Raw genomic sequence first — 12,733 nt, 5'->3', positions numbered from 1 at the left:
TTTCTAAAATTTTATCAAAAAACAAAAATCCTTCAGTGATGAAGGAAAATACCAAAACCTATTTTGGCACAAAGTACTACACTTTTATTTTCAAAAGTTTTTATTGTGACCAATAAACATTTTTATTTCTCTTTGGGTAAACTTCCTTAGCAAGAGAAAAATTAAAAGGGTTGGTCAACCAACTTCGGCAACTCCAGGTTCTGTAACCCTGGATCACAGGGGCAAGACTATATTCTGAAATTCTTAGTTCCAGCAATGGTTTCAGAGGTAGTAGCCACCCGAAGGATCAGTAAAATATGGTTTTGTGACTCATTCTAGTGCCCTCCTAGCACCAAATCCAGCAGTCCTTCTGACAATTTTGAAAGTAATCAAGTCCCCCATCTTAAATTCTTATGGCTTTAAGTATTGAGTGTGGTTCTGTTTCCTGAGTGAATTTCTGACTTATCATTATCATTTTCCTTAGCTCTAAAAGGCAAAAGATTTACATAAACTGAAGAGAAATGAGTCTATCACCTTAGCTCTAAAACCACATAGCTCACCCAGCTGCTAACTCTCTCAGTGTGAATTCAGCAACTCATTTTTTTTTCTTAGAATTTCACTTTTCTTCTACTTTTGCACTTAATGCTGTGCATTGCTTACCATCCAGGTTCATCTGGGGCCCCAGGACAGCAATTTTGCTGAGACAACCCTTAGTTCATCTTGGTGGAACTAGGAAAAAAATCTAGCGATTTTGCTGATTTAATGTTTAAAGCAAGAGTGAGGTTTGAACCTTCGAAAAAGCCAGCACGGATCTGGAAACTGTTTTCCCAGCAAAGATATTTAAAAACTGGCCCTTCAAGAGTTAATTTTCCAGGGAATAAATGCATTTCGGCAAATGTTGATTACAAATTTTAAAAGACAAAGTAGTTGAATCTTTTTCACAAGAGCCAAAGGTGAAAGCAAGTGTCCATTCCAAATGAATGGATAAACAAAATGTGGTCTGTGTGTACTGTGCAAAATTATTATGCAGCCATAAAAAGAATGAAGTTGCTATGCATGCTACGATATGTGTGAACCTTGCAAACATTATAGCAAGTGAAATAGGATGGACACAAATTGACAGATATTATGTAATTCCACTTACATGAAATATCTTGAACAGGCAAATTTGTAGAGACAGAAAGTAGATTAGAGGTTACCAAGGACTGGGGAAGAGGAAATATGCTGAGCTAATGCTTAATGGTTACAATGATTCTATCTGGTGTGATAAAAAATTTTTGGAAATTCTGGTGATGGTTGTATAACACTGTGAATGTAATTAATGTCACAAAATTGAAAGGCACAATTAAAAAATGACTAAAATAACAAATTTATTCATATATTTATATAAAACTAAAAGACCACAAAAGATTAAGTAAATGGCAATTCTATATAAAAAGTGTTTAATTCTCTAAAGGTTTCTGGTAACAGTTCTGGGAAGCAATGATTATATGATACAGTTTTCACAAACACATGGACTGTGCATCTGGAGACCATCTCTATAAAAGATGATTGTAGGAGTCAGTCTTACCATGTAAAACCATGCCACTAAAAAGTTTTTCCAAACTTATAATCAGCACCCAACATAGCCTTCAAAAGTGTGGGAGAAGGACAATTCATTTAAACAAAAGAACTTAGAAAAATTCTTTGCCTTAGAAAATGTCTTTCAGTCTCCTCAGATCAAAATATGAAGCTTGATTTGCTTGCCCGCCCACGTATCTTTTTTTCTTTTTTAAATCTTAATGTCAGGATAGCATAATAGCCCACAGACAAATAAATCTATCTCTGACAAAGCAGCTTTATCATTATATATGTCAATGCTGGACCACACCGTGGCTTCTGGTAGATCAGAATCTCAAGGTTAAGTAGGATATTAGTCATTGCATTCTAAAAATGAAAATGATATTTCTTGAAATTCATCAGGCAGCTGAATGTAATTTTCTCCAGATTTATAAGATTCTTTAGAATGGTATTCTAGATACTAACCTTAAGCCCCTCAGGTGATTTCTTGGGCTGGAGGATTTGTTGTTTAATCTATGCAACTGGCTTTCACCAAGATAATATTTTTTCCACATGACCTATTAACGCGAGACATGTTTGAAAATGCATCACCCACAAGCTTTGGAGTTAATAGGGGTACTTCTGCCTGGTACCTGGGGATTCTCATTTTCACCATCTTCAAGTTCATTTACCAAAGAAGAATACCTCTGTGTGGCTAGTAAATCATCATTTTGGACAGTACATTTTGTAAAACTGACTAAACCCCCCAAGTAGGAAAAATCTTATGAAATAAGTCCCTTCCCAGAAGCAAGTTTCTCTGCTTAAATGAAGAACTTTTTGTAACACTTATCATCCTCTTTCTCCCTTCAGCCTCTTCAGAACCCCCTCTCTGCCCCTACAACCACAACCACAACCACAACCACAACCACAACCTACATTAATTAAGGAATTATTTTACACTATACTCCTTTGAAATAACTGAGGGTTTTCCTATGACAAAGGCACCGTTCAAATGTGAAACGTGACAACCCTCATTCCATTTTAAGTTGCTAAAAGTTAGAGGAACCTTTAAGATGACAAATGTATCCAAGGGAAAATCAGAGATAATGTGCTGGTAATGGGTACTAGGTGAAAAGAATTATTAAGATCATAACACTTCAGGCTCCATACCTTGTTGCAGAGCTGGAAAAACCTTGGAGACTGTTTTTTCTTTTAAACCATTTCTCTCTTTTGAAAAGGAGGCATGTTGAGGCACAAGAGTTGGAAAGTCTCTTAATTTCAGTCCAGCCAGACCACAGACACTCTGTGATGAGTCCCTTCATGGACTGGGGCCTGCAGTGGATGGTACAGCACTTGCTCCTGGCCCCCATCATGTGCTGCCTGACATTGATTATGTGATACCATAATGAAAGGACGCTGGGGTGAGGCAGAAGTAGAACAGAAGTGAGCCTGTTCCTCATACTTTGAGGATAAAGAGGCCACTTTAGAGGTGTGATGGCCTCTTGCATACCTACACAGTTTAATAAGGTTATTCTGGCTCAGGAAGCAGAAAATGCAGTTTCCAATCTTGACTCTGCCACTCATTGCCCCTGCCTCTCCATATTCCCTCTGCAAAAGTTTTCTCAGCCTCAATTCCCAACATCTATAACAGGCAAGTCTAGATACCTAACTTACCTTCACTAGATAGGTAGAAAATCATTTGCTTGTCATTTAACAGGATGATGAGAAGAGAGATTTCTGCTGGAGCAATGCTGAAAGGATAAGTTACTTTATACTGGGCACAATGGCTCCGTTTTCTGCATCAAGAGTGGCATTAGAAATAATTCCACTATCACAGTTCTTGTGAATAAGAAATTTGCTGGAGTTTACAAATTTTACAGATCCACTGAGCTCAAGAAGAGGAAGAAGGGGTGGGAAGAAGAAAAGTAAAACAGAGAGACAGAGGAGAAAGTATGTGAAAGAGAGACACAGAGAGAGAATTTTTGAGATTTTTAAATTCAAAAAAGGCTTTATTAAGTCATTTTTCCCATTAAATACTAAATGGAGTGTTCAACAAGTGCTGTCCTCACCCATGCTATGGCCCTGCCTTGTTAGTGAAATCTCCGAGGACAAGTTCTTTTTGGCCACTTGACAAAGGACACTTCCTCAGATAGGTTGTATAACTTTACACTGAATGTCAAGCTGAGGCAGGTTGCATTACAACAATATTCTGCAATGAACATTTTTAACTGGCCTTTAAAACTTAAAGCAGTCCTGAATTAGCTTACCTGATAAATCTCAGCACTGGGCCCACTCAGGTCTGAGTAGCTGTGTTTCTGCATCTGATCTGATTGCTCAGCTCCTGTCAGCAGAGGAGACTGACACCTGGGTCTGTACATCTTATTCATGGCAGCACAGTCATCTTAAGTGGAACGTTTTTCTTCCAGTATTCACTGAAACTGATTTGAGAGTCACTTGGTATTCTATTACCAAACACAAAGGGAATGCAAGGAGGCTGTGGCCTGCTGTTTACCTGTCGCAAGAAGGATGGTCCCAATGACCAAATTCCTACTGTCTTCATACTAGCATTGTTTGAATTTGATTATTCAATATTAAAATGAAGCAGATAGAGGGTGAGCTAAGATGGAGAAAGGGGTTGGTCCCCTAAACATTTAGAGTCCTGGTCAATGGTTCCACTTTTAAAAGTTAGTCATAAAGTCAACTGGGCTGGAGAAATTGGGAGTGAACTGATCCATGCATTTGTAAAACTCTCAAATGTCTGCACATTAAGCCTTAATAATCACGGAAACCTATCTCTCTAGTACTGAGGCCGCTTACTATATATGTGACCCTACCTAAGTCACTGAATGTCTGCAGGTAACTTGGGACTTATTGATGTTATTATTATCATCTCTGTCATCCTCATGGGACTTCCTGGTCAGAAAGAACGTCATTCAGATTCTCCAGGATATCCTATATGGGTAATAAAACCGCCAACAAGGAGGTGTGAAACTTTATCTTTCTCTGATGGACCTCTCAAACATGGGAAGACTGCCTGCATGCCAACTTATTTGTGTGAATGCCTCCTTGAACAAGTCCAACCTTACACAATCAGCCTTATTAATCAAGCAGAACCAGAGCTCCTCATTCTTCTTTTAAACAAAAGACAACTGGACTGGTACCTGGGCTTGACAAAGAAAGCTACAAGGTCCCCACTTCAAGACAGTTCCAAAGGACTCAGTTCTCTGGCTCTTATGGTGGGGGATGGCATGAGGAATTCATTGTATTTCACATCCTGGAATGAAACTGAGAGTAGAGTTCCAAGTCCCACTCTTGCTCTAAGAAGATCTCTTGGGAGGCCACGTAATTGTCCAATCCATGGGTCAGGGGTGCTCTCATGTAGTGCCGATAGTTTAGTGCCAAGGAAAAGAGCATTTTCAGTTCCTGTGTCTATGCTAATGACCCACACAAAAAAATCATTTCTCCAAAAAGATGATACCCTGAAGTCATCTTTTGCCCCTGAGCATTGGTGGTAGGAGCAAGAAACCCTGACCTCCTCTTCCTGGCCAATAAAACCTCCATTTTGAATCCAACATGGAGAGTTATAGAATTTCTTCAGTTTCATTAAGTGTTTGCTTGGGTTCGGACAACCAAAAGTATGATCAGGAAATATGAGGATTTGACCCGATGTCCAGTTCTCACTGCTGGGGACCAAGAAGAACCTCTTGGAGAATTGAGTGAGAGTTGGGTAGGTGTGCATCAAAGGAGGGGTGTAGTGTAGTAGGATCCCAGTTTGTACTCCACTGGGAGGGTTCATCTATTGGGCAGCCTAAGTCTGCTGTAATAAAAGTGTGTGTGGCAAAACAGCTCTTACAACTTAATGGGACTTGGTGTCTAGTCTACCTTTTGGTATGTCAAAAACCTGTTTGTTAGCCTTGAAAATTAATAAGGATGACAAAATATGTTTGATTAATTGACAAGATGAAAACAAAATAAAGGCCTCAAGTGGGAGATGTGGTGACCTAATGAACTTGTCTCTGAGTAATAGCCTGTACTTTCTAAGTATACAACATTTCAGGGCAACACACACACATAACATGCCCTCACCTTCTCAAGGTACCATTTAAAATGTCTGCAAAGCCCGAAACTTTTTTGTTGTTGTTGTTAGACGGAGTTTCCCTCTTTGCTGTCCAGGCTTGAGTGCAGTGGCACAATCTTAGCTCACTGCAACCTCCACCTCCTGCGTTCAAGCAATTCTCCTGCCTCAACCTCCCAAGTAGCTGGGATTACAGGTGCCTGCCACCATGTCCGGCTAATTTTTGTATTTTTAGTAGAGATCGGGTTTCACCATGTTGGCCAGACTGTTCTCAAACTCCTGACCTCAGGCGATCCACCTGCCTCGGCCTCCCAAAGTGCTGGGATTACAGGCGTAAGCCACCATGCCCGGCCTCCAAACCCCTTCGTAGGAAACCTGCCCAAGTCTGCAGTCTGTGCCAACAGGCCCAGCCATGCTCTGCACCACCTGAACTCAATCTGGCCACAGCTGATTGCCTGTCCCAAGACGGGCATCTCTCTCCAGGGCAATCCAAAGTGAAGGGACCAATGACCCAAGATTTACATGGCCAGGCTGAAAATGGTTAAGCAAGCTGGACCACCAGTGAGATTCCTCGATACATATTGGAACTGGGAAACTGAAAATCTATGGATAGTTGTCTGGGGCCACTGCAAACAGAGTGACAGAGGCTCAGCGTGACCTGGTGGGCCGTGCATTGATTGAGCTAACAGAAACGTGAGTTACAGAAACACAAGTAAACAGAAGAGAGCAATAGTGGAAAAGGGGGAATGGAGCCAGTAAAGGTAAAAATAAAATGCTGCCAGATGGGAAAGATAAAAGAAAAGAGAGCCCTGAGCTATCCCGACTCCCCTGCTGTTCCTAGCTTTCACATCCTTCCAGGAAACTCCTCTCTTCTTGCATCTAACACACACAAAGGATCTAAAACACCACCTCTGGTCACTCTAGGGACAGGCTGGCATTTGGAGGTGCTTTGCAGGCACGTCTCTCAGCTCCCAGCTAGATGGGGATGTCTAGTCTCTTACACTATGTGATTTTATTTTCTATTCTTCACAGGCAAAAATTGCTTATGCTTGTACACTCTCGACATTAAATATATGGTACATGCTTCCAGGTCAGTTGGTGGAAGTAGTGGCCTTTACCCCAAAAACTGATTGATCACAGACTTATTAGAGTTGGAAAATATCACTCTTGAAATGATTCTTTACTACAGTCTCAAAAGCAATCTCATTTTTCTTCCTGAGGGATGCATTTTAAAGAGCCAGATGGTGCATGGCTGTGGCACAACTCTCTGTTCTCCCCTCCAGCCCTGTAGATTAGCTGCAAACACTTTCTTTTCATTCTGAGAAAATATTTATGTGCCTTTCTTAGCACTATGTCAAATATCTCACCTGGCCCTCAAGAAATGAGGCGATGGAAGTAGATGAAATGTTATTTTTTACAAATTTAAGACTAGGAATCTAAGGTACAGAGAATTATAGTGACTTCTTGAGGGTCACACAGCACTAACATGGTAGAGCAGAGACTTGAACCTTTTGAGGCATAGCCAGCGCCCTTTCCAGTACGACAGAGAATGTGTCTGGTTTTATTTTGTACCAAAGACTTTACATTAAATTTACAATCCTAGACAGTGTGATTGGGTTGAAGCAAAAGTCCTTTGCCTCTGAGTAGAATATATTTAGAGCACACATGTAACCTTGAATAGAAAGGTACACACTGGAGCTGCTCACTACTTATCTCCAGCGGCCAAATAGAACTCAAACCCATGACCCCTAATTGCCAGTATCTTTAAAAGCCTTAATGTGTTCATAGTGTTAATTGTAGTGTCCTTTCAATTATCACTTTATTTAAAATATATTTATTGTGTGTATTCTATGAGCCATAATTATTGTATGGGCTAGATGTAAGCATGTGAATTAAATGAGGCAAAGTCCCTGTCTTCATAAAACTCTCTTTCCAGGGGGAGACAGAGTTAAAAGAAAATACATGAAGTCAGATAGTGATTCATACAATTAAAAAAAACAACAGAGTAAAGAAATAGAGAGTGACAGGGAGATCATGAGGTAGACAAGCAAGGATGGGGGAGGTGATGTTTAGGTAGAAGCCTGAATGACGCGAGGAAGCAATGCATGGAAAAATTTGAAGAGAGTTCCAGATGGGAGAAACAGCAAGTGCAGAAGCCCAGGCTGGGAGAAGGCTTGGTGTGTTGGAGGAGGAGCAGGAGGTCAGCAAGGCTGGAGCCGCATATTTGAGGAGACAGTGCTTGGAAATGAGAAAGGAGAACTAGCCAGCAGGATCTTACAGGTCATCGTATGGGCTTTGGATATTATTTAAGTGTGTTGGAAAGAGAGAGTATTTGACTTAAGAGATGCATACTCGGGGGATATTTGGACAAAAGATTACAGGATGCAAGGGTGGATGTAAGAAAACAGTGACAAAGCCACTGCCATGGTCCCTGCAAATAGAGGATGATGCTGTACATCTATTCTGTTGCACTTCAATATATTGTTACTTTTCCATTTATCTTGACCCTATGTTTCCCACCAGTTACTCCCTTATTTCTCTGCTCCTGTTTGCAGCAAATCGCCTCCAAAGAGCACTCTATATTCACTGTCTCCAATGTCTCTGCTCTCATTTCCTCTGAAACCCTTAACATTAATGGATGTGTGATACCACTCTTCCAAAATGACTCCTGTCAAGGTCATTAATGACATCCACATTGCCAAATTTCATGATCAAGTCTTGGTTCTTATCCTACTCAACAATGAGAGTGACCGTATACCTTTGGGCGCCTGTACAGGTTATAACTGCCCTAGGGCACCTAAAAGAAGGGATCAGTGGCAAGTTGGGGGGAATCTAATCCACATTGCAGTTGCGGACTTGCTGGTTAGAGGGAACACATTCCCAAGAAAGGTTGCCTTTTTCTACTTTATGCAAGGCATTATCTTGACGAGTAGCAGTGATCCAGTTAACAGCAGTTGACATAGTTGACCAGTCTTTCCTCCTTAATATATCTTCTTTATCTGGCTTCCAGGACCCCATTCATTTGGTTTTCCTCCAGACTCGCAGGTGGTGTCCTCTCTGTCTTTTTTGCTGATGTGTCATCATCTGTTGGCGGGCATGTTGGTGTAGGAATGCCTCAGCACTTTCTATGCTCTTCTGTTACCTACTTACTTATAATGTGATCTCATCCAGTCCCTTGGCTTTAATGCTACCTATTCATTCATGACTCCCAACATTGTGTCTCTAGTCTAGACTCATATTTCTAGGACTCTGATTGAACTCCAAGCTCTTAAATCCAATTGCATGCTCAATATCTCCACTTGGATGTTTAATAGACATCTCAAAATTAACATGACCGATACCGAATCCCTGTCTCTGCCTCCTGAAATCTGCTCTTCCCACAGTCTTCCCAGCTTGCTACAGGATAACTCTCCCCTTCCCATTGCTCAACCCAAACACCAGGAGTTGACCTTTCATTCTTGTCTTTCTTTCACACACCACATCCTCTCCAACAGCATATATCAATGGGGACTTAAAATCTACCATATATGCACCTACTATGTACCCACAAAAATGAAAAAGTTAAATTAAAAAATATATATATGGATACCAAACAAATCACTGGATACCTTCAAAGTCTGTCTAGAATTGAACTTCTTACCACCTTCATTATCCCTTCCTGGTGGCAGCCCTCCTCACTCTTGCTCGCTTCACTGCAGTAGCCTCCTAGCTGGTCGCTTCTCTCTGCTCCCCCCTTTGCCCCTTACCTTCTATTTTTGAATAGCATTCAGGCCGATCCTGTAAAAATAGAAGTCAGATCATGTCACTCCTCTGCTCAGAACACTCCAGGGACTCCCAATTTCCCTTAGAGGAAAAGGGAAAGCTCTTTACAACGTCTTCTAAGTTCCCACTTGAACTTCCCTCCTACCTTCTGTGACCTTGTCCTGTTTTTTTCATTCTACTTCACAGGCTCTGGCCACCTTGCTGTTCCTTGAACATGCCAATTACACTCTGATTTGGGGGTCTTTGCCATAGCTATTTCATCTGCCAGAGACACTTTCTTCAAAATATCTATGTGGCTAAATCCTTCTTCTCTTTCAAGATTTTATTCAAATATCACCTTTTAAAATGACCGTCTTTTCCTCCTGCTTTCCTGTCACTCTCTCTCCTCTTCATCTAGCCTTATTCTCTTCCATGGTGCTTATCATCTTCAGACATTTATATACTAGGCTTAAAATTTTGCGATCTGCCTCCCGCCGCTACAAATGAAGTCCCATGAAAGCCAGAATGTTGCCTGGTCCCCAGTAGAGCCCAAGTGTCTAGAATAGATTCTGACACATGGGAAGTGTTCAAAAAATATGTACTGAAGAAATGAAATAATGAGAATATGCTATTGGATATTGTCTAATTTTTATTCCCAATATGTCTACAAAAGAGTAACTATGTAAAATTCTTATATAAAAATAGTTAATGACTTGCAAAGCTATTTATAATCTATTGCTAAATTTTTTACAATCAGGTTTCAGACAACTAGGCACAATATGGTTCACTTTTTATTTTAAAAAATGTATATATTTGCATTTAAAAAACAATGGAAGGAAATATATATTCAGCAAATATTTCTTGAGTACCTACTATGCACCAGGCCCTGTGCAAGTTAACTCTCTCTGGTGTGAGATTGTACGTTGTTTTTATTTATTCTGTCTGATTATTTGTCTTTTCTGTATTTCTACACTAATTTTTTAATTAATTTTATAATAAAAAACTAAACAGTGCTTTTATTTGCTTATGTGCTTTTGAATGGTCTATTTTTGGGCAGCACATTTTCAGGATGTATGCATGACCCTAATTACATACTAGTTTACTAGAGTATTAGAAGAAGAAGCTACAAATGGAGTTATTCATCCCAAATCTCATTGCCCACTCAAGTAAATGCAGGGAGAGCTATGACATCAGAAATCAACACTCCTCCAACAACCAGCAAAGTATTCTAGGAAATGTGTCAACTGTAAGAGTAGACATTTTATCATTGTCCACCCATCCCTGGTCTCTCAGCAGTTTAAGTGCTTGTTAGAAAGACACTTAGCAAATCCTTGAGCATGAGAAAGACAACACAGTAAATTTCAGTATAATTTTCTCATATTCATTAAATCACTGCCAACTTGAACATGATTTTGTCTGTACTGAGGTATACTTGTCATTTCTAAGAACAGTACATTCTATGTACAGGTTTGAAGAGTGAACCTTACCTAGAGTTTATTCCCTGGAGGTGTTTCTATAACATGCTATTTGAAGATTCCTCTATTTCAATATTTTAAAACCTCCATTGGCAGATACTGTCCTAGGCTGTGAAATTCTCAGGATTAGAGTGAGACAGATGTTTCCCAGTGCTGATTTTTTCCCACTACCACTTTGTTTTGTTGTATCAGTCAGATAATGAAATGCTTAATTAGCTCTTTCCTTTTGCCACAGGATCATTTTATAACATGGTAAATTAAGAGCTTTCAAAATGAGAGATCGCCACTTAGCACTCAGGTGTCTAAGTCCACGTGTCTCCTAGCCATCTTTGTCTAATTGAAATACTCATGCAAGGTTGCTCATGGTCAGACATCAGACTTCACACTTCTATATAGATTCTGATTGCTGAGAATGTTGTCCACACTAACTAACACTAGGCTACTTAGAAGCTTTGTCTCACAGATTACATCAACCGAGAATGTCTTCACCCATCTATCTGTGTGGCGCAATCCAGTGGAAGAGTCAATAGTCCTTTTCCTAACGGTCCTTCTGCTCCAACTGCAATTCATGTTGTTTAGTGTCCCTCAATTTCTCCAATCTTGGAAACAGAGAAGTTATTTTCCTTCTCTCTACTCCATCCACCTTGTCACTCCACACACAGCCTTTTCAGTTTGCTCATTATAAGGGTGATGTGCTCAGCCAGCTGCCTGTCCGTGTTTTCTTTCCTGTTTAGTCTCTGTCCCTGGAAGTGAACAAAGGTACTTTCTGAACAGGAGATTATTTTCTCGCCAGTCAAACTGGAATTTCCAGTGTGAGCTTCCCCCTACCACCCACCTTGAATGACAGATATTTGCTCAGGGAAAAGCTAGCAGGCAAATCAGCTGACATATGGCCTGAGGTGACCAGTCAAAAAATAAACATTCTCAGGATGTTGCTATAACTACTATTTTTGCCAAGTAGAGACATTCTTTCTGCTAGTAGGTATGGCAATTTGGTTGGGTTAGGTAGCTCCAGGAAATAAGTGCTCAATGCTGATCACTGTGAAGCAGACAGGGACGATGGTGCATGCAGTGATCAGCTGATTACATTAATGCATCAGCACATTCGTTTAACGTAGTCAAGGTCAAGGAGGTCTTTGTCTCAGTGGTGCTAGACAGGAAACTCAGAATATTATGTATGCTGGCAACAAGTGCCATGATTGATTTTTGTTATGGAATTAATCTGTCAAGATTTGCAGTTTCAGGTTTGCTGCCATGAATTATATCTCCAGCTCAGCTGGAAGACACCGTGCCAGAGCAGAGGGCTAAGCCGTCTGTGGCTATTTGCCTTAGTCAGAGCTTTGTTAAGTGCTGCTGCTGCTGTTTATAGGGAGGTAGGTATGAGAGCCGGAGCTAAACATTATTCCATTAAATTGTAATATAAAAAGACACCCACCCCCTGTAGTGACAGCCAGGCCAATGTGGATGGAATTGTTGGGTTGAATTTCTTAATTTAAGGGTCCTAGTTTCAGAGACTCTGGAGGTGGAGATCAGGGACAAACATCATGGATAGTTAGCGTCCTCACTTGGAAACAGGTGTAAGATGTTAGAATGTCACCACAGCTGATGACGAATTATTAAAGAAAAAATTTACATGTCATACTGTAGACTTGTGGGGAGTCCTTGAGGGGTGTTCGGCAGGGATGAATTGGTATTCTAGAAGAAATACTCAGCCAGGAGTATACAAATGGATTGGAGGCTAAAATGGGAGAATACTGAGGAAGCTGTTTGCAATGAAGAATTGTTGCATTACCCCATCCTGACCCCTTAGGAAGCGCAGGTGCACAATCAAGGGGCATGTTCACCAGGCCACAGCAATCGTCCTTCATTTTGCCTGCATCATACCACGGAGTCTTTTTATAGACTTCTCTTCTAAAATGGATTT

At 40.5% G+C, this 12,733-nt stretch overlaps 1 long non-coding RNA gene across 1 annotated transcript in view; it reads right to left on the bottom strand.

The window, feature by feature from the left end:
* LOC116564088 overlaps window positions 1-4,038 on the bottom strand; it is a 69,765-nt gene extending 65,727 nt beyond the window's left edge. The window contains exon 1 of the long non-coding RNA XR_004274714.1: window positions 3,786-4,038. This is a non-coding gene — a long non-coding RNA (uncharacterized LOC116564088). The remainder of the gene's footprint in view (window positions 1-3,785) is intronic.
* Window positions 4,039-12,733: the final 8,695 nt, after the last annotated feature.

The sequence above is a fragment of the Sapajus apella genome, unplaced genomic scaffold, assembly GCF_009761245.1.
Source record: "Sapajus apella isolate SASKATOON/1434 unplaced genomic scaffold, GSC_monkey_1.0 scaffold36, whole genome shotgun sequence".
NCBI lineage: Eukaryota > Metazoa > Chordata > Mammalia > Primates > Cebidae > Sapajus > Sapajus apella.
The sequence above is the reverse complement of the archived record's forward strand: the minus strand, read 5'-3'. Positions and strand labels throughout refer to the sequence as shown.